The following is a 23,072-nucleotide window of genomic DNA, read 5'->3' on the forward strand; positions in this document are numbered from 1 at the left end:
CTTTGCCCCTGCACAGAGTGGATAGTGAAACAAATGGAATCATCATAAATACATTATTTCATATTTATTACTTCCCCCTCCTCATTGCTTTATTATTGTAGCTCTAGTAATAAATAATAATGTAAGGATTCTGGATGAGCACCATGATGCCCATAGTATATACAGTATTCTGAAGAAGGTCTAAAATGTCACTGTGTGTGCGTGCATGTGTGTGTTTTATTTAGATGGATTTACTCATGATATAACATTGTCCAGACATACCGGGTAAGGACATGAGGAGGAAACAGTAGGAGCTGTGTGAGGCTACTAAAGGCAGTGCTATAACATTTTTCTGTCATCATTTTATTATAGATTAAGTGCAAGAGTTGTTAGGTGTGGATAATTAGATTATAGTTTATTGCAATAGCAAGTTGTGCCTTGTTCTCAGATAGACAGCAAGTGGAGAGTGATATATGAAATGATGGGATGGAAGGAAGAAGAGAAGCAAAGAGTGATTCACAGGCAGAGCCTAAATTATTTCTCACAGTTTTTTGTTACCTTATGGTTCCAAGCGCTGTCACCAATCTTTGCATTTTGTTATTATCTCATGACACTTGTTTAAGCAGCTACCATCTCTCCTATGGACTTTTTAATGTCTACAGTCTCAGATCAACACAGCCCTGCCCTTCCTATATTAGATTCTTGATGAATGTGTGTTGTTGTTATTCAGCCTGGTTCAATGTGCCCCTTTTTAACTTTGAGCACCCGCCCCTTTAAACGTCTCTGCACGGCCCTGCTCTCCTCCCTGTGTCACAAGCAGCAGGCGCACCTCGCAAGCGAAGGGCGCCCTTACTCCCAGCAAACGGGCGATAGAAAACCGATCGGTGCTTATGCCATTCCCAATATGCGCTGGCTGACGTCGGGGCAGCATGAGTACAAGCATTTTTTTTTTTTTTTGCCGATGCCGGTGATGCCGAACTGAGGATAAAACACAGAAAAACATGAAGGAGATTTCCTTTGCCTGTGATTAGCAGATGACCCTAAAAATATTCTGCAGTAGATCAAAAACGAAAGAAAACCATTAATCAGCATATGAACATTACCTGATGCTGCTGAAGCAGAGCAAAGTTACAGAGGTTTTAGACACAGCAAAGCGTTTTGCAATTTTGCATAATTTTAAAAAGTTTCAATTTGTTCAGTAGCCTACTGAACAGCAGAAATGAGGCTTTCTTGTCGAAGTAAAAGGGGAAAAAACAGCGGCCGACAGCTCTGTAAACAACTTGCGTGTAATAAGTAGAGATGGACCGATCTGATATTACCTATCGGTATCGGTCCGATACTGACCTAAATTACTGGATCGGATATCGGAGAAAAATAAAAAAATGTAATCCGATCCATTAAATATCAGGAAAGCACCTCACAAAACTTGCAACTCACCTCGGAATGTTAGCACGTCGGCGCAGTATGCATCACGTGATAGAGCGGCTGTGGCATGCGGGACCTGTCGGTGGTCTGGATAGCATGTGGAGCTTCGCTAGCAGCCCGGCATTTCATCTCCAACAAAGTTATAGAAGTTATAGAAGTAAAGCAAGTGTGTAAGTCCATCTCTGAATGTTTGTAAAGCATTCCGCTTAACAAACGATATATGGAGCGACTGCCTCTTCTTGCTGCTACTTCAATCATGAAACTGCTTAATGATCAGCTGATCGGCTTTTCTGTGGCGAGTCCGTCTCTCTTGTTTGTTTTTGGCCCACTTTGTACCAGAAAGAGGAAACCAGCGGCTGAAGAACAGCAGCACGTTTAAGCTTGATAAGCTGTTGTTAGAATTTATTTAATATTACTTGTACACCAGGATCTTTTTCTACGTAGCTGACGCTGGTAACTGTGCAGGGGCGGATCTAGCAAAGTTTAGCAAGGGGGGCCGATAGGGCATTAACAGGGAAAAGGGGGCACAAAGACATACTTTTCTTTCTTATTCTCATTTAAAATGTCTAGCTTTTAATAAATAATTATCTGACACCCAAAGTTTTAATTTGATGTAAAATGAATAGAAGTCCATTACTGTATATACTAATTATTAAGTCTAATATATATATATACCCTAGTAAGCTATAATACTTTTTCCTTTGGGAAGGTACCATCTGTGCAGTCTGCAATTTTGTTGAAGAAAGATGTTGAATCTATTTAATATTTTAATATTTTGAAAAATAATTGATTTCTGTGCATTTTTTTCACACTGCATCAAATTAAGGTTGATTACGTCGATTAAGCATCATGAGGTGGAGCGTGAGGGGTGGTTCCCTATTTTTTATTTATTTATTTTTGTTGTTGCTGGGAGTTGGAACCCTATTAGTTAGGTTGCTTAATATTTACGCTAAGTACTCTTTAAAATACCAGAATAGGGAGGATGGTGTAGGTTTGAGTTTATTAGATTGATCAGTATTGCTGAACTATGAAATATATTTTTTTGCATACAGGTATAACAGAATAGCTTTAGTGTAGTTGTTGTTTTAAACTTGAGTATGAACTTATACAAAATGCAGCAAGATATTTAAAAAAACAGTTTTGTTGATTAAAACACACTATATCGGATTAATATCGGTATCGGCAGATATCCAAATTTATGATATCGGTATCGGTATCGGACATAAAAAAGTGGTATCTGCCATCTCTAGTAATAAGCAAGCGAATAATGCAGAAAACAGAGATTTTTAGATGTGAAACTGTTCTTGAAGTACAGGGAGAGAGAGAGAGAGCTCTGCGTGAAGTGTGATTTTATCATGGTGGAATCAAAAAAGAAAAAGAATTCATGACGATGTTTATGTGAAGCGAAATGTGAAGCATAGTTTGGATGTTCTTTTGCTGCTGGTTCAGTCAATATTGTTTGGAGAGAGATAAAACCTGCAGCTTCAGAATCTAGCGCAAAAAGGACGTAAACACAAAGCACGGACCCGCCGAAACATCAAAATCAGTGAGCTGTCGGCTTTCAGCCCCGACCGTGTCCGTGCCGTCGGATGAGAAAGGCGACATTTCACTGATTCTGATCCATCGGTGGTCCTCACTTTGTGTTTACATCTTTGTACAGAATCCGTGTACCTGCTCTCATTTACAGTTTTAGCTGTTTGGTGGTTGTTGAAATTTTGTGACGTTTAACCTGAGGACAAAATAAATTTATACTTAAAAATCGACTCAGGATTTCAATGAATCGATATCACGTTATCCAAGCTAGAATTTTAATCGATAAATCGATAATCAAAACCCACCCCTAGTTCCAGTCTCTGTGGGAATGAAACCTGTGTGTTTATTTTGCAGCATGAGGTCATCTGTGCCTGACAGTTTGCGGAAATGAGGACTAAACGATGCCGTGCTCTGATTGGTTCAATCTGTCCTTCTGAGCGGCTTGCTCCTGCAGCTGGTACCTGCTGAGAGGCTCAACCTGAGCATGTGCATTGTGGGTGTATCTGATTGGAGGAATTTGATTTTCTGTTGCTATCCATTTATTATTTTTTCTACTTTAGTAAAATCTTTTTTCTTTTCTTGTCCTTTTTAAAAATTTATTTTAGTTTTTGGTCACAGCAAACAATCAGGAGCAAAACTCAAACTTTATTTTCAAACTCGCTTTGAATGATCGTGCTTTTATTTTGGAGGCGTGACCATAGTTTCCGGTTCGTGCTGACCCGGTTCAGCTTGACAGAGTGGATTTAAAGCTGCGGATCCAGCTGTGGGTCCAGCTGTGGATGACGGAGGGACCTGTGCACTCTGCAGGCTCTGCCTGACCTCACGCACTCACACGAGCACACACCTCCTGCTCCTCCGGCTGCCACCATGCGGGAACCCCGCAGCTGGACCCGGAGGTTCGTGCCTGCGGCCCGCGGCAGACCGGTCACCTACACTGGGGAGAAGAAGGCGCAGCTGGCGGCCAGCGCCAACCGGAAGTGGGTTAGGCTGGCCACAGTGGCGGCGTACGTGCTGAGCGTGTCCGTGGCCGCCGTGGTGCTCGCGGTGTACTACAGCCTCATCTGGAGACCCGGGCAGAGCCTGGATCGGAACGGGAGCCCCGGGGCCGAGCACAGCCGGGGAAAGCCCTCCGAGTGTGACGTCGATACGGACGGTGACGCCACTGATAACAGATCGATAGCTGATCGTTTACTTGCTGACGGTCACGCACCCGTCACCGCTCTGAGCGCGGAGGTGTCTCCGGTCCTCGCCCCCGGACCCACCGGACCTCCCGGGCAGGGCTCCATCTCTCCGGCCGCCGTCACCGCGGAGGATCCGTCCAACCTGCCGACCCACCACGCCGCCCGACACCGGGAGCCAGCGCCCTCCGCCAGTTGGCCGGAGGCGGACTCCTCCGGGTCCGGGTCCGAGGACTTTACTGGATACCAGTGAAGGCTTTCACAATAAAAGCTCCTGTGGACGCTGAGAGAAGTCTTCCATCGGTCCAGTTATTGATCCGAGCGCGATGATTTATGACTTAATTTTATTGATTATTGTTCAGTTTGTGTTTCTCTGAGCTGCTCATTAAAGGAGCATTTCTACAATAAACGAGTTTCTGTACACCTCAGGTGCTCCTTTTCTGTCACATGATCACACCTGAGACAGGTACTCCTGAGAAGCTGATTGAGATCATGCTGCTTATTTGCTGTTCTTGTGAGTGGGGTCAAAGTTCAGACTACAGAGGCTTCAAGCTGAAGCTGTGTTGGATAAATGTGTTATTATAAATGAGAACGGTGAGGCACGCTGAGCAAATATCAAACATTTAAAAATTCAATGACAAGCTCGTCTCACACAGGTGAGCTCAGGTTTCTACTCCACACGAAGACTCGTCACCAGAGAGCTGAGAACATTTAATCCACGCTGTAAACCCAGGTTAAACCTTTAATCCCTCTGAGTTTTTAGTTGTTCCCTTATCCTCCCTGTTCCCTCCCTGAATAATCCATCTGGGGTTCCAGAACTGAGAGCAGCAGCTGATGTATTTAACAAACACGAGAATCTTTTCTTACATTAAAAGGAAAAAAAATCCTGTATCGTTTATGAATAATGAAAACTACAAAATTAAAATGAGTTCCAGAAAAGTTGGGATGCTTTTAAAATGTAAACAAAAACAGAATCTCATATTTTACTTTTACCTATTAAAAAAAACATCAAATATTTAAAGTGAGTAAATGAAAAACATGAGCTCACACTGTCACACACACATACACACACTCACACACGGACTGTCACACACACTATCACACATGCACACATACACACTCACACACACACACTATCATACACAGACACACTGTGAATGAAATGTGTATATTTGTACAAATCGTTGTATTTTGTTGTTTTTTTTACATTCATGAAAGTGAAACTTTTTTGGTTTTGGATTTTTTATATATCATCCCTGATGGGTCTAAAAACCAGCTTCATAAATGATTGTCTGTTTGTTTGTGAAATCTGATCATTTGCCCCATCAAAACCAAGAAACCTCTGTGTGGCAGCCATCTTTGTTTGGGTCAAGAGAGCAAACAGAATCTGAAGGTTTGTGATTGTCGTCACAAAGCCGAGGATTCAAAGCAGAGATACGCCGTCAGATTCCCGAGCTCCTGGAATTTGATGTGGAGACAGACTTGCTGTTTGACAGGAAGTAGGAGAGGCCGCACACTTCCATGCCTCAGTTAATGACCTGAAAATCCTGTTTACTGCTTCCTGTTTGCAGGACTGAGATAAATAAATCTGCATTTATCAGAATACCACCGTGTGACTTCAGTTTCCACAGCCGTCAGAGCTCAGCATGGATGGCTAATCACAGATTGATTAATGTAATTGATTAGAAATAATTTAAAACCTGTTGACAGGAAATAAACAGAGACAGCATTTGTAACTAATGAAGGGTTTGTCTTTCAGCACTGTTTTCCTCTAATTTAGCCCTTCAGTCTCTGAGCTGAGGAGACCAGCTACTGCACGTTGAAGCCAGATGCTGGAAAGAATTAAAAAATATTTAACAAAATTATTAGAAAGGAAAAACTTAAAGAGACATTGAAAAACATACACGTGCTCCTCAAACACTCGATGTGAGATGATGTGCTTCCAATAATTTTATTAAATAGTTTTTAGTTCTTACTACAGAGGGGTGGCCTCACTTATTCGATTCATTCAGAAATATTATTATTATCATCATTTATCAGTACATATCCATAATTTTATATCTATGTATACAAACATAGCTGATACTTGTGAGACATAATCAGAGGTGGAAGCATCACAGCAGATGCCTTTGTGTCAAAGTAACTGAGGCTTAGTGTGTTTGCCACTAAACGCTTTCCCTGTATCTTAAAGAGAAACTCAACAGAGTGTCACCTGGCAGAAAGTTGTCAATATATGCAGCAGGTTCAGCTTTTTCAAGGTTACTCAGTAGTCTGGCGTTATTATGAACGACGCAAGTGCGGTTCTGTAAGGTCAAGCAATGCATGATTGATCCAAAATGTTTGGGAGTGGGGGAATCAACCACTGATCTCAGCACAGCTATAGTCAGAGGCAGAATACCAGGGCGGTGGCTGCGATAAAGCCAGTTAGGCTGGATGTAGACTGGTGTACTGGTATACAATATATACAGAATAACAATACTGTCCTTAACGTTTATACTCTCTATGAAACTTCTGAAAATGAGGAGGACTATCTTGGTAGGCTGGTTCTTATTTCTCATTTATTCTAGATAACAGTACTATTTAGTGCACATGTTTTGGGTGATTTTAATGCTGTCAAACTTTCTCTTTCTTGACTCTACCAAGCCTCAGCAATTGCCACTGTCCTCTTCTCCAGGGCAGGTGTCTCAGGCTCCGCTCATGGGGAAGACGAGGAAGCCAGTGAAGGTGCTGAGCCGACCTTGGTCAAAGATGCTGCTGTTTTTCAAGAGGGTGATCCAGAGGCGGTCATCCTGTTCCAGGATCAGTGTCATGCCATTGGAGGTGCTGCTGTGTGGTCCCACCGTGTCCTGGACTGCAAACATGTTCTCGCCGTTCTTCATCAGAGCTGCATGCATGGACTTGGAGTTTCCAGTCAGCCCGGTGAAGTGGATGTAGTACAGTCCTTTGATGGGGGCAGAGAAGATGCCTGCAGTCATAGAGAAGGGATAAATGCCTTAAAATACTTCTTAATAGGGCATGTGGTACTTCAAATGAAACAAACCGCACACTCCCTGTATGATCCGATCTCTGCTTTTACCCTGAGCTGACCAGGTGTGTCGGACCTGTGTTGGCGTTGTAGCCATTGCCGTTGTTTGTTGTCACCTTCTCAAACACGAGCCTGGTGTCGGTGTCATGCGGCCCCTAAAATCTCCATTCCAAGCTGGTGTTTATAAGCGAGGTTTGATGCAGGTTAGCTCTCTCTGTTCACCTCAGTCTTCAGCTTTGTATTTACTGGGAAGGGGTGCCGACGTGATCTCCGCCCACTCAGATGTTTCAGGTCACTCTGACAGTTTTATCCTTTGGGTTTTGTGTCCTTTCAGAGACGTTTTTACAAATGAAACGGACTTGTGAATTCGACCACTTGTTTAACACACTAACTGTAATTTGGTTCCTGTTTATTGTGCCTGACTATGATGGCTGTGTGTTCTCGTTTATTTTATTTTATTATCCTGAACCAGTTCAATAATTTCCTGGCATGACTAGCAGCTTTTTAAAAAGTCAGTCCCTTCCAGTCTCAAGTTGAACTTTAGGCTTTCTGTTCGTTCAGCTTCAGAGTTTCAGTAGATTCTGTTCATGAAAAGTTTGTTTCTAACCCTTAAACTAGGGTACACCTAGGTTACCCTTAAACTTACAAACACAGTTTAACCTCAGGACCCCAAAAGGTCCCAAGGCAACAGGTGATATAGCAATATCATATACAAATAAATTTTTCATTTTTTTCACATCAAATCTTTTCAACAACTTCAGACCTAACCATAGGTATAAAGTTTATCATTATTTTTAATTATTTTTTTATGTTTTTATGCCCTTATTGTCATAAAGACCCCTGTTTTTTTATGGGAAAACCCATAATCTGCAATATTTTCCAAAAATTAGTTGCAGAATAGCATATTTGCCATAAGGTTATTACAGCCTTGAATAGGTCAATAACTGATAACAGCATTGATTTGGATGCATTATTATTTTTGGAACAATGAAAATTTATTGCAAAAACAAAATGAACTGAGCTGAACAAACTCAAAAACAAACTGAACAAAGATGTAATTTACATTTTATAACATGAACCATAAAGCGTTTTCAGATGGATTTGGCAGACTGGGGCATCACATTTGCAGCAGTTGGTTAGGATCCTTTTGCACTGTTTGCACGATGCGCACTGTTTCCACTTTTTGGAAGGCTCCTCCTCCTCCTGCACTTGGCCCTGGGCTTGTAAGACCAGGCTGGCTGCAAACGGTGGCAGGTGGCTTCTCTTCACCATGGTCGGGGTGGTGAGGGCTCTGCCAACCTGCTCTATGAACAGACGCTGCCTGTAGTGCTTTGCTCTGTTCCAGTCCGGCTCCACAGTAGTGAACAGGACAAAAGCATTGTAGCAACTTATGTCAATCATGTGATACAGCAGACACATGGGCCAGCTACATGTGGAGTAGGTTCCACAAACCAGCAAAAGAAAAAAAAATGATGACATGACATGAATAGATTTATACAGCCATAGACAAGAGATGCCCCCCCCCCCCACTTCTGTAACTATCAAAAATTATCATAATCACATCTATGTTATCAGATAACATGTCGAACTCCAGGCCTCGAGGGCCGGTGTCCTGCAGGTTTTAGATGTGTCCTTGATCCAACATAGCTGATTTAAATGACTGAATGACCTCCCCGACATGTCTTGAAGTTCTCCAGAGGCCTGGTAATGAACTGATCACTTCATTCAGGTGTGTTGACCCAGAGTGAGATCTAAAACCTGCAGGACACCGGCCCTCGAGGCCTGGAGTTCGACACCCCTGCTCTAAATTGAGTGTGCGCTTCATGGTGTCTGTGCAGAAGTGATATGTTTTTTTTATTTCAGGCGATAACGATATATATCACGATATAAGCCAAATAACTATATTTGTAAAATTTAAATGTGCCGTTGCTCACAAGTAAAATGTGAAATAATCAGCAGCTTGTTTTTATTTAAATATTTATTTCCCATAATAAGTTCAACAGGGTAGATGTAGTTAAGGAACATGAGACTTTTTCAGATAAATAAAGGCAAATATTGCAAACTACACAAAAGGCAGCCGCTAAAGCGTTTAAGTTTCAAAATAGAACAAACGAAACAGACTAAATTGTCAATTCCACTTAGAAACAAAATATTAATTCTAAAAATAAATCTTAGTTTGTTTTACAGAAGAACAGACAAAACTGACTAACTTTTGTCAATATCAAATAAACTGAGAACTAAAAGGAAATTCTCAATCTCTCCTTGTTGTATAGCTTAGCTTTTCAAACAGTTTTAACAGTTACTTTAGTCTGACAAAAGCCGAATGACGAATTAGCGCTTCCAGTCAGAGACTGAGGCTACGTCCACACGTACACGGGTATTTTTGAAAACTGAGATTTTCCGTTTTCGTTTTAAAAAATAATCCCGTCCACACATAAAGGCAGAAATGAAGGAAAACGCTGCTATGAACATGCCAAAGCAGCAGGTGGCGCTAGATTCCTAACCGTGCAGAAATGTTGGCCAATCAGAAGTCTAGAAGCCTCGGTGGGAAAAAGTAAACAAAGCTGGGGCATAGAAGCAGAACCGAGTCGTATGTGTGGAGTGACAGTAACTGTGTGTTTAAGTAAGCATTTAAACACTGCAGAGAGTAGAATTAACAGTATTGTAGAAATTCATTTCACCGAAACAATAACGTGGCGCACAGTGTGACGTCAAAAAATGCGCACACCTTTGACGCTGCGTTTTCTCCATTTTTCTAGTCCACACGTAAATGCAAAAACGGAGTTTTCAAAAATCTTCGTTTTCAGTGACCAAAAACGCCGTTTACGTGTGGACGAAAGGTGCAAACGCATATAAAAATCTGCGTTCTCAAAAATACCCGGGTACGTGTGGACGTAGCGCATGCACCAGTTTATTGTATTTCCAGACTTGCTTTCGGAACAATTTACAGTGCACGCTACTCTGTTTTTTGTCAGACTTAAAATAGCCGAAATACCTTCACACTACGGAACTTCTATGGCTCTTCCGTTCGACAATCTCTCCGGCGTTGGAACCATCATCTGTTTTCTCTTCGGTCACGTGCGGTTGATTTCCTCCATTACCCGGGCAGTACGGTGGCTGGCTGCTTCCCAAACAAATACACATGTGCGGCTTGGCACTTGTGCTGTACGTAACAAGTCACGTGACGTGACGCTGCGGCTGTGATTGGTTCGGCTCTGCGCTACGTAATTTGGATTGGCTGTTCTTTTTTTTTTTTTTTTAAGAGGACAAGAGCGGTGAGGTCTATCGCGATAGTTTAATTTTTCTATCGAGAAAAAGTTATATCGCGATACATATCGTTATCGTTCTATCGCCCAACTCTAGTGACCAGTAAGACCAGGCTGCAAACTATTCTCACAGACTTCAAAGGTGCCCCTGCATAAACGTGCTATACCATGCATCCAATAAGAGAGCGGAGGCTTTCTTCCTCTCTCCCTCCTGCACTGTTCCTGTGCTACTGGGAGTGTAATTACCGCCCCTCCCCCGTCTGCTCAGCAAACACATGGCTGTGTTTGCACCCCTCCCTCCTCTGCTCAGCGCAAACACTAGTGATGTGTGATACCACTGATTTCCTTTCCGATCCGATACCAAGTAATATTCAGGGTGGTATCGACAATACTGATCCGATACCGATACTTTGTACAAAAACGTATTTTATTTATTGTATCTCAAATTACAGCGTCATAATGATTACAGGACACCAGATTACTTGTTCTTATCACTTAATAATGCAGGGTTCATCATATAGAAATAAAAAAAAAAAACTGAAGTTGTGCGCTATTTGAACACCTTGCCTGCCTGCAGCACTAAAGGACTCCGTGAGAGACGTCTGTCTCGCCCTAGCAGCACCTGTCCCTCTCCTCCTCTTCAGTTCGCCTCAACATATGCTCGTCATGTTCTGTGATATGATTTGTACTGAGATGTTTGACAAGGTTAGTGATGTTGCCACAACCTTACTTGCCAACCCTCCCGATTTTTCTGTGAGACCCGAATTTCAGTGCCCCTCCTGACAATCTCCCGGAGCCACAATTCTCCCGAATTTCTCCCGATTTTCCACCCAGACAACAAAATTGAAAAGCTATATCGCAGAATTCATAGCGCAGCCCAGCCAATTCCAGTTTCCAACAATGGCGGCAGCTACTTAGTTTTAATATTACTCTTATTTCTTTTTCTGGGTTGCAAAAAGACTTTTAACATATTTTCAGGTGAGAATGTAGCTGTGTAAACTTCAAATATCTGAGCCAACTGACACATCGTCTTCAAACCCCCGCGGTCTTTCGCTACTCGGGTTAAACATGAGATATAAGTCACTTTGATAACTTAAAAATGTTATTGTTTGGTTTTTTCTGTGTTTTATTTGTTCGTGAGTAAATCGGTTTGGCTGAGATTAAAGTTATTAGATTAGATTAAATTAAATGTAACTTTATAAATCCCTCGGCAGGGTTCCTCCGGGGTTTTCACACAGCTGAATAAACGTCAAACAGAAAACTGATTAAACTGAAGTGTGAGACGGTCGAGAATTTAAGTCAGCGCCCGGTTATATTTTAGATAGCAAGGAGCAGACGGCCGAGTTTCACTCCACCGAGGGAGCTCGTGACGTACTACCCGGCTTTCTTTAGACCACAAAGGGCGGGTCCTCAGGTGGAAGCAGCCTCTGAATTTGGACACCCCCGCTGTTTCCGGGCCGGCCAATAATAACGGTGACATTTAACGTATTTTATCCGATAAATAAACACTGCAAAATGTATTTATCACCCCCCCCCCAACAGCCCCTTTGAATGTCTCCCTAATTCTGAGGTCTCAAGGTTGGCAAGTATGCCCACAACACCTCACTTTTTTGCCACATGTATCGCAAACCACGTCTCAGCTGTTTGTGGCGGTAAAATACGTTCACACAATTACGCTCAGTAGTGATGTGCGGATCGATCCTGAAATATCGATTCCTCCGATATCAGTCATTTATGTTCTAGAATCGATTCTCACATTAAAATATCGATATATTAGTAATTTAGGGTAGATTTGTAGTTTATCATTAACAGGAACAGTGGAAAGAAACTATAACATTCGGATTGTCTACATTCAAAGGAACTACTTCCTCTTCCGCCTTTCATAGTCATGTGCAAAATACAGCTGTATAAATGTCGCAGCCCCTGGCGTGCGCACTCACAACAATGGCTGAGCATTAGTGATGTGCGATACCACTGATTTCCTTTCTGATCAATACCAAGTAAAATTCAGGGTGGTATCGACACACATGACTCTATTTACGCTCAGCCATCGTTGTGAGTGTGCTCGCCAGGGGCTGCTACACATTTATACAGCCGTATTTCCTATATGACTATGAAAGGCGTAAGAGGAAGTAGTTCCTTCCAATTTAGACGATCCGAATGATATAGTTTCTTTCCACTGTGTTCCTGTTAATAATAAACTACAAATTTACCCCAAAGTACTAAAATATAGATATTTTAATACGAGAATCAATTATAGAACAGAAATTACTCGTGTCGGAAGAATCGATATTTCAATATCGATCCGCACACCACTAGTGTAGACATGTGTTAGAAGGAAGGTGTCAGAAACCCAGCGAGCAGTGTGTGAAGAGACCTAATCCTAACCCCTGAGTCATTACTGAGTGTATGTGACCACATGATGAAGATGGACGTTCTTTAAATTTGTTCTAGAAGTACAAATTCAGGTAAGCAGACGTGCGTGGATGAGAGCTGAAACCAGGGGCAATGTATCAAAGCACCCCCAAAGATTTCTTACTTTTTTATGACAATATTACTGTTTGTGTGACACACTACTAAAAATATAAAAAGCATACAGTACTTGGTTGAGACGTAACATTTTAACAACAAAAGTATAGATACCCCCCTCCCAAAATGGTTTGTTCCAGCTCTCCCCTACTCTGGCTCTAGCACTCTTGCTGCCAGAGCAAGCGGAGGTGTAAGTGCCTGGCTTAAAACAAGACATGTTAGATGCATTTAACCTTCAGCTACTCTTTATATAGTTAGGTAGGAGTCAGACCATGTTTCTTTTTAGCTGAAAAACATTACACCAGGTAACTTGCAGTGTTGAAAACTTTTCTGTTGATGTTTGCTACCCTACAATCCTACGCCCTACTCTTTAGTAAAATCAGTGACATCTGACTGTCCTGTTGCTCCCATTGAAATGTATACAGCCTATTTAAAATCTAAAACTTAAAATTGTCTGTAACCTACTGTTGTTACCTACTGTCCTGTTTGAAATGGATACTAACTAGCTAACTGAGTGAATGCCCAATAACCAGTGTTGGGAAGGTTACTTTTAAAATGTATTCCATTACAGAATACATGCCCCAAAATGTATTCTGTAACGTATTCCGTTACGTTACTCGATGAGAGTAACATATTCTGAATACTTTGGATTACTTAATGCAGACCTTCCCAAAGTGTGGGGCCTAGGGGACGCAGAGCCATGGCAGGGGGGGCGCGGGATGACAGGGGGGGGACAAAACGCTTGGACACTGCTAGCACGGACGCCTACAGAAACGCAAAGCAGGAGATGAAGCATAGCTGAATATGTTTCCAAATCAACTTCATTCGTGATTTTTAGTTCACAAACACTTCTTGTAATGACTAACTACTCCTGACATTTTGGAGATATACATACTATACTATACTTTATACAGTACAGTTACAGCGGGCTACAAATAATATCAGGCTGATCCTGCCACGATTTGTTCCCCCGGTTCAAATCACGGACAAACAGTATCCCAGTTGTTTATGTTTTTAAACCTATTTTGCACAGAGGCATTTTTGGAAAAATGTATTGATAGCAATGTTGAAATTTATTACACAGGAAAAAAAACAAAACAACTACAAGTAAAATAATCACACTGTGATGCCTCTGCCTTTCTAAATGGAGGGGCAGTAACTGCATGTGTATGTAAGCATGTAAAACCTGCAGATAGTCAGATTAACAGTATTTTGTCTCTATCTGCCAATCTGCAATTCCTCTCATGTAAACAATAACGTGGCACACAGCGTGACGTGAAAAAAGGCACATACCTTTGACACTGCATGAGGAACTCTGTATTCCTCATCCACACGGAAACGCAAAAAAGGAGTTTTTAAAAAAATCTCTCCGTTTTCAGTGATTCGAAAAGTCGTTTACGTGTGGACGAAACAGCTGCGTTTTCAAAAATACCCGTGTAGGTGCGGACGTAGCGTAAAAGAGTTAGTTATTTATTTTCTTACTACCTGCAATTTATTGCAGATTACTTGTACTTGCTTAATTGTTTACTAAATGTTTGAGGTGTGAAATAAACCCCAATGGAGCAAAATATGGGTGTGTGTGGTTGGAGGATGTGTGCGTGCATGTGTGCGCGTGCACGCGCGGGGGGGGGGGGGAGGGGGGGCGCAACATTTTTCTTGTAAAACAAAGGGGGGCGCAGCAAAAACAAGTTTGGGAACCACTGACTTAATATATTATCATGCTGTTTACAACTACGTGAATGTGCTATTGCTGTGATTTATTACTGTTACTGAAGGTCCGCGGCTCCGAACTGTAGTAAAGGGACCTCTGACTAACACGTCAGGAGCACGTCAGGTTCCGTGTCGGGCTCGTAGCCGAAAACTAGCTTTACTTTGTTGTCTGGGTCAACTTTGCTTGCGAGAGACAGAGAGAGGCGTTGAAAGGCTGCTCCAACGGAACTTATTGTTTCAGAGGAAAACAGCAACACAGCGTACAGTCGAGTCTTAATAGCTTACTTACAACTGGGCTCCTCAGGCACTCTTCTTGGCTGCAGTGGTTATTATTATATTTACATGCTTCCAGCTCCCGCTTTTGCTCGATGACAACTCGTACTTTCCCTTTTTCTCCCTCCCTCGCTCACAGACACATAACGGGTATGGCAGTCCATTCTCCCTGCAGCACGGACTACACTGCCCATGATGCTACATTCTTTAGAGCTATGCTTGTAGCATTCTGCCTATTAGCTTAGCACAACAACAACAACAAAAAGGCGCTCTCTCAGTCAGGAAACACGCAGAGAGAGAGCGTCACCCTGTAACCATGGCAACCGTAACGCTGCCGCCTGGAACAACAGAACATAGCTGTCAAACAAAACCAAAACAGTCCTGACCCATGACAATATGAAACAGGAAAGTACCGCTGTGCAATCCATTTATTTCAACAAAGTAACTGTATTCTAAATACCACCTTTTTAAACGGTAACTGTAACGGAATACAGTTACTCATATTTTGTATTTTAAATACGTAACGCGGTACATGTATCCCGTTACTCCCCAACACTGCCAATAACCTTATAACTCCCGTTGTGTGTGTGTGTGTGTGTGTGTGTGTGTGTGTGTGTGTGTGTACAGAGCGACAGCCAGGTTCATAATGGATATAAGGAAGTTTATTCAAAAAAAAAAAGGAGCCACATTCAGGTAAAAGTGTAAAATCAAATGATCTGTCTCTCAAGAATAATGTTGGATCAGTATTTCAATGTTTATATCTTTTATTAGATGTTCATGTGGTTTGGTTATTTCCCTTTTGGTTGAAAGTACACTGAGAGAGGACTTTTTGTTAGTGATCTTAATATAATTTTTTTCACATTAATGTAATTTTTCATCTAATTGAATCTATTTGTGTATGTTTGTCAGTCTAAAGAGGGAGAGAGGAAAGAGGGAAATGTGAGGAGAAAGTACAAGGTCAGGAAGAACCAGGTAAGAAAACAGACAGGGAACAGTGACAGGCAAAACAGAAACTGTTAAACTGACAAAGAGAAAAAAACTGATTTTACTCTTACAGTCTGGAAGTTGTGTCCTCCCTATATTAAAGCTGCTATACAGAATCTGCAAAACAAACTGGGTTGAAACGTTTTTGACCCTCTTTAACAACACTCCAACATAACATTATAATTGATTGGGGAGATTAAAATTAATGATATATCCTTATGTGGTTCAGCCACAACTCTACTAAAACCTCAGCCAGTAATAGGTAGGCCAACTTTTGGACCGTCCAGTTGTCTGTATGACTGCCGCAGTACGTGCACCACATTTGCACACTATCAGAAAGTGCCAAACAGCCCTGGTGGAGTGAGGAACTGTAAAGAGAAGCAGAGCGCTCTGTTTATATTCTAAAAATGTTTTAAGCTAGCTTGTTTCAAAGATTCTGTACTGCAGCTTTAAATGTTTTCCAAAAGCACACATACACTTACCTTATCAGTGTTTCTCAAACTTTTTACAGTGTGTACCACCTGAGAAAATGTCAAGCTCTCCCAAGTACCACTATGAAGGCATCAAACTCATAAATCTTACAACACAAAATTAGTATCTGCAGTAAAGATTTTTTTTTCATACATTGTATACATTCTACCACAGGCAAAGTTGCCTCCATTTTTATAGTTTTTTATTAATATTTTGTAATAATTTATTCTGTTTTGGGAGGAGGTTTTTTTTTATGTATCTGTATTATATTGTTTACTTTTTACTCACTATGAGCATCATTCATTATTCTCCCCCAGTAATTAAGGTTAAGAGATGTATTTTTTTTTTTATTCCAATCCATTCTTCTTTTGCAGCATTTAAATAACCTTTATCAGATTTGATGGTTTTGTTACAGACTTTTCAAAAAGGTGTTTTGCTTTTCTTTCACGAATGTGGGGATTCAATTGTGTTAAAATGTACAAAACAGTGATGTCATGTTTTGTGACGAGGACCCAGGCACAGAGAGACTTGATGAATTTAAGAATCTTATGATTTAATAAAGAAATCGGAAAACTTCTGATTGGTGGAGGGGTCTCACATTTTCCCTGTTCTGTTTTTCACTAGTGTTGCATATGCTGGGGTCAGTGACATGTGACCATACATACAACCTTACAGAGGCTGCATCATGTGCCATCCTGGAGGAACTGGACTACCTAGTCCAGTTCCTCCAGGATGGCACATGATTACGTGCTAATGGCAGGTTTATGTGCCTCCCAGCACAGTCTCAGGAGCACGAAGGAGACTCCAGGAGCGCTGCGCAGGGCTGCAGAAGGCCTTGACTCATCAGCAGGACTGGTGTCTGCTCCTCTGTGCACGGAGGAAGAGGATGAGCGCCAAAAGAGCTATGCTGGTGTGAACGCCTTACCAAACAGACTTCATGAGGGCGACATGAGTCCTCGTTCAGTATGACTGGTTTGGGGATACTGAGAATATGCAGGAAGCTCTGGAGGATGATTCGAGCGATGCAACTGAGTGGACCTCATGCTCACCTGACCAAAATCCATTAGAATACCTCTGGGACGTTATGTTTGGGCAAAGTGGACTCACCTGTAGGTGGATTGTTTTCATTTCCATCAAACGATGTGGCATCTTTCATTTGTCAGAGCACATCTGTTGTGTTTTTAATGTGTAAAGATGTCCCACTTTAAACATGCATTAGGCAATGTTTCATATATTAAACACTTTTTATTGCCAGTGTGTGAACAGAAAAAAAAAAACAGAAAAAATATGTTTAGCTGTACTTCTCTGCTCTTTGCCATTAAATGGACTGAAGGAAGGAATGAAGGACTTAATCTCTTCTTTTAAGGCCGTTTTCCTTTGATTGGCAGTGCCTCTGCTTGCTCAGCAGGGGAGTGGACGTTGGGTATAGGTGAAATGAGTTCTGCTCTCCATTAAATCATCCTGATCCAAGAGTCGAAAAACCTGTAATCAACTGTTTGTGCACACACTGAGCCGAGTATTAGAAACTCGTTTAACAGGAACACCCACCATGGAATAGGAAGTGCGTGAAAGGAAGGAATAAAAGGTTCCCCTTACACGTACGTTCTCATTTTGAGCAATTATCAAAGAAGTTAATATTTTACTGTTCTGCAGGTATCTCAGGGGCTCTCTCAGTAAGCCAGTTACTCTGGTTATATCTGTAAGGGGGCGTGAGGGGCCTAGCCTTGGGACCCTTAAACCCTTAATTCAGCTTTTCTCTGAGTTAAAGCATTACATCAGAGGATTTGATGTCCTGACAGTAAGCTCTGAGAAAGCTGTGCTGTGATCAGTCTGGAATCAGATTCACAGAGAGCTGTAGGCTTTAATCTCTTCCTCCAGCTGTTTCCTCACTCATACGAGCACAGAAATCATCCACAGGAAGTTTGGAAAGCTTTTCCTCAAGTGTCACATGTCTCCCCTCATCCTCAGACTGAAGTTTAATGATTTATGAAGCTGCAGAGGGACACATCCTCATCGGTAGGTTGGACATCAGCTTAATGAGGTTTCTGACTGCCTTTTCTTAATCCTTCAGATGATCCGCTGGACTCTCGTTGTTTTAAAGGCATTTGTGTCACTGGATGAAACAAAAGTTACACAACGAGGGGCAAAATTCACATGGGAAACCGACATCAGTGTCAGCATTAACTCATTGTTTAGCTGAAAGTCTTCCTCGGCAGAAAGGGGAAACCAATCCATGACCACAACCAGGTGTGTACTGTAAATATGCTGTGCTGCTTGATGGCACCTTCTTCCAAATGTAATTCAGAACAAATTAACATTTCTGTAATTTTTCACTTTTTTTTCTCTTTTTTTTTTGCTGTTGCTTTGCTGTCTGTGAAATCCATCAGCCGCTCACAGTGACATTAATTTTCTGTTTAGTAAATCCAAATATTTACAACCAAATTCTGCTGAGTCTTTAATATGTAAATTAATTTATTCTCAGATGCTGTTCTCAGATCTAGATGCGTGCTTGACCATCCAGGGGGAAAAGTTGATTCTGTTTATCTGGACCAATATTCCCTCTAAGCTGCACGCATGCGCAATCGCACACTGCTGGCATGGTCTGCGCACAGAAAATCTGCACTGCGGACACAAAAAAAAATCCAACCTGAATTGAAATCAAAATAAATACACAACAATTCATTCTGTGCTTTTTTGCTGTGTGAGTCAGTAGTGACCGGTGACTGGCTGCTCCTGCCAGTGATGCGATTCACATTTGTATTTATGCAGCTAATCAACAAGCTGTGACAGCATCCTTATGTGCCGACACCGTTGTTTTAGCTAGCAAAGCGGTGTGGCCGATGTGGAGTGAAGACATGCTAATGACAACGTGTGCAAACATTGGAGATGTGAGCAGGACAGACGGAAAAATTAAGGTGAAGTTTAAGTTCTCAGTCAGATTTGTACGGAAGAGGATTAGGGCCACTGGAAAAAAAAGAAAAAGAATTCTGACTTTAATCTCAGAATTCTGACTTTTTTCTCAGAATTCTGAGATTAAAGTCAGAATTCTGACTTTTTTCAGAAGGACTGACAGACTGAAGATCTGCTTTGTGGGCTGGACCTCTTCAGACACCAGAATGAAAGCAGAACCTGCAATATGACTCACAACACCTCTCTGAGGTTTGACTGAGTCAAAAGAGTTTGTGATCCAACTGCATGTTGGAGGCCAAAGGTCAGCTGCTGGCTGTGAGAGGTAGGTCCTTGGGTCAGTCTGAATGTGACAAACACACTGTCAGTTGCTGAGGAGTCGAGTCCTTTTTAATAATGCTTTGGCACACGAGTCCCAGATCAGTTACAGATGCTAGCCCTCGAGCAGAGAGGGTTGGTGTTCTGTGCTGTGGCTCGAATGCAGGCTGAGATCACAAGAAGACCTGCGAGCTGCTGATGTTTCATGTGTATGACGATGTGAAGAGAAGGAAGCTGAATGCAGAGGTCAGTGTGACAGAGCGACAACAGGAATGTGACATCACTTAGATGTGTTTCTAATGTGGCAGCACAGTTTTCACTTTATTGTTTCTGACTTCAGGTGGTGCTCTCCGCCTCTGCCGCCAGGCCATGTTACACCACAGTTCAAGAGGGGGGCAATGAACGTGTCACAGGTGCGACTCACCTGACTTGACTACACCTGAGTGTGTGGTCAAGTGAGTCTGAGGAGGAGGACCTGTGTCCGTCACATGTCTGCTGGGACTCTGCAGACACACAAATCTTGATGCAGGTGTAAAAACCACTGATGTTTGGAAATGCTGAGCTGGATTTGATCCAAACCTTCTGCTGTATTTATTTTTGTTTCATTCTCTATTTTCTGTAACAGAATGAAATAAATCAGGTTAAATTGTTTTCATTTGTCAGTGATGACAGTCATGCACCTGAGGGCATCATCAAACTGTTTTCATCTGAACCAAATATTTGCATAGATGTAAGATTATCTACAGCTGTTTTCAGTACCACTGATGTTAATTTAGTGTCTTTCTCTCCAGCTGATCTGAGTTAGCTTGAGTAACTACCACCAGCTGCTTTGGCCTGTTCTTTTCTGTATCACATGGTGGCGCAGTGAGTCACTGTAACTTTCATTTAATTAGAGTTTTTATTTCCTGTAAACAAATATTAAATGATTTCTAACCAACTGCATCAATCTGTCTGTGATTAGCCGTCCACACTGAGCTCTGACAGCTGTACAAATAGCGTTGTTCCTGAAGTCACACCTTGGTATTTTGGTAAATCCAGATTTATTTATCTCAGTCCTGCAAACGGGAAGCCGGATTTTCAGGTCATTAACTGAGGCATGAAAATGTGCGGCCTCTCCTACTTCCTGTCAAACAGCAAGTTTGTCTCCACATAGGATTCCAGGAGCTCGGGAATCTGACGGCGTATCTCTGCTTTGAATCCTCGGCTTTGTGACGACAATCACAAACCTTCAGATTCTGTTTGCTGTCTTGACCCAAAAGAAGATGGCTGCCACACAGATCTGTTTCTCCGATCCTGTTTTTTCTGATCATATGCCGGTTCTGTTTGACATCTCTTTATCTAGAAATGAATTCAAGGGGCTTGTCCCTGCAAAGACATCTCATTTGTTAAATTGTTCCACGGCAGCACGGTTCTCCACCTACTATAATCAGTTCTCCATTCCTGAGACACTCCAATACGTAGAGGAACTCAGTTTTTGGTTTCATACCACTTGTCAGACTGTCTTGGATATTGTTGCTCCTCTAAAAATTAAGCATCCTAAGACAAAGCTTGAACCCTGGTTGAACGATGAAACCCGTGCTGCGAGGCGTGAATGTCGTAGGGCTGAGCGGAGATGGAAAAAAGATAACTTACAGGTCTCTTTACAAAGTTTAAGAGAGTGCTGGGCCTTATATCAGCTTACAATAAAAGAAGCAAAGCGGAAACACTTTGCAAATATTATTATGGTGAATTATCAGAAACCACACATATTGTTTAAGTCAATTGAGACTATTTTAAGCCCTCCCTCTGCTCTTAGTTTTGAGCCTTCACTTGAAATGTGTGAAAGGTTTCTGCACTTCTTTATAAACAAGGTAGCCTTGGCTAGGGCGCAGATTATTTTGCCCACATCTGACCCCTCTGATCTTCCAGTTTGCTCAGCTGTCTTTCAACAGTTTGAGTCGGTTACTCTTGCTCAGCTACAGGAGGTGGTGGTTCATTTAAAGCCTGTAGGCTCACCTTATGATCCTATCCCTCCCCTTTTGCTGAAAGAAGTTTTTTCTACCTTAGGTCCAACTATTTTAACCATTTTAAATAGCAGCCTTACTTCAGGTGTGGTTCCAAAGAATTTCAAAGATGCAATTGTGCAACCACTTCTTAAGAAACCTGGGCTAGATACAAACACTGTTGAGAATTTTAGACCAATATCTAAGCTGCCCTTTTTATCTAAAGTCTTGGAAAAAATTGTATATGACCAATTGATCTCATACTTGAATGCACAAAATGTTCAGGAGATTTTTCAATCTGGTTTTAAAGCAATGCATAGCACTGAATCAGCACTTTTAAGAATTTTTAATGATATATTTTTATCATGTGATTCTGGTGAAAGTGTCATTCTTATTTTACTCGATTTAACTGCTGCATTTGACACTGTAGACCATGAAATTTTAATCTCACGTTTGGAGCAGTGTGTCGGTATAACAGGTGTGGCTCTGAAATGGTTCAGGTCTTACTTAACAAACCGAACCTTTTCAGTTCGCTTAGGAAACTGTGAGTCCTCCCAAGCTCCGTTGTCTCATGGAGTACCACAGGGTTCCATTCTGGGCCCTATCCTGTTTTCACTTTATTTACTTCCATTGGGCTCAATTTTTAGAAAACACAGACTCTCGTTTCACTGTTATGCAGATGACTGCCAGATTTATGTTCCTCTTAAAAAGAAAGATGGGTCGTCTGTAAATCGTTTACAAACATGTCTGGAGGACGTCAAGTCGTGGTTGGCGCTAAACTTTCTTTGTTTTAATGATTCTAAAACTGAAGTAATGGTGTTCAGACCTGCCTCCACTGCTGTTCCGTGTGTTGATTTGCAATCCCTGAAATCATTCTGTAAACCAGAGATTGTTAATCTGGGTTTTAAAATGGATCCTGAGCTTAAGCTTGAAAGCCAGATCGGGTTGGTTGTAAGGTCTAGTTTCTTTCATCTGAGGCAACTGGCCAAAATTAAGCACTTTCTTACGAGACAGCAATTTGAAACAGTAATCCACGCTTTTGTAACCGTTCGGCTGGATTACTGTAATTCTCTTTATTTTGGGGTGAGTCGATCTTCTGTTCTTCGGCTGCAGTTAGTCCAGAATGCTGCTGCACGCCTTTTAACTGGCACTCATAGATACGAGCATATCACCCCAGTTTTATATTCACTTCATTGGCTGCCCGTGCATTTTAGGATCCATTTTAAGATGCTTTTATTTGTTTTTAAATGTTTGTCCAATGCTGCCCCTGTGTACCTCTCTGAGCTTCTTCATCCATACATACCTTCCCGGTCCCTCAGGTCGGCAGACCAGCTCCTCCTGAGTGTGCCCAGGACTAATCGTAAGCTCAGAGGGGATCAGGCGTTTGCTGTGGCAGCACCAAAATTGTGGAATGAGTTGCCTTTACATGTTAGACAGGCACCTTCCTTATCTGTTTTTAAATCACGTCTTAAAACATATTTATTTACCTTGG

General features: G+C 41.8%; 2 long non-coding RNA genes across 2 annotated transcripts; one reads left to right on the top strand and one right to left on the bottom strand.

The window, feature by feature from the left end:
* Positions 1–6,052: 6,052 nt before the first annotated feature.
* LOC145420345 (uncharacterized) lies at positions 6,053–15,587 on the bottom strand. Its single transcript, XR_013901646.1, has 2 exons — positions 14,935–15,587; positions 6,053–7,080 (listed from the first exon to the last, which is right to left on the bottom strand). It is a non-coding gene; the product is annotated as an uncharacterized LOC145420345 (long non-coding RNA).
* A 2,305-nt stretch (positions 15,588–17,892) lies between these two features.
* Positions 17,893–20,540, top strand: LOC145420347 (uncharacterized). The gene is made up of 2 exons (XR_013901648.1): positions 17,893–18,620; positions 18,761–20,540. It is a non-coding gene; the product is annotated as an uncharacterized LOC145420347 (long non-coding RNA).
* Positions 20,541–23,072: the final 2,532 nt, after the last annotated feature.

Source organism: Astatotilapia calliptera, chromosome 15, assembly GCF_964374335.1.
Source record: "Astatotilapia calliptera chromosome 15, fAstCal68.1, whole genome shotgun sequence".
NCBI lineage: Eukaryota > Metazoa > Chordata > Actinopteri > Cichliformes > Cichlidae > Astatotilapia > Astatotilapia calliptera.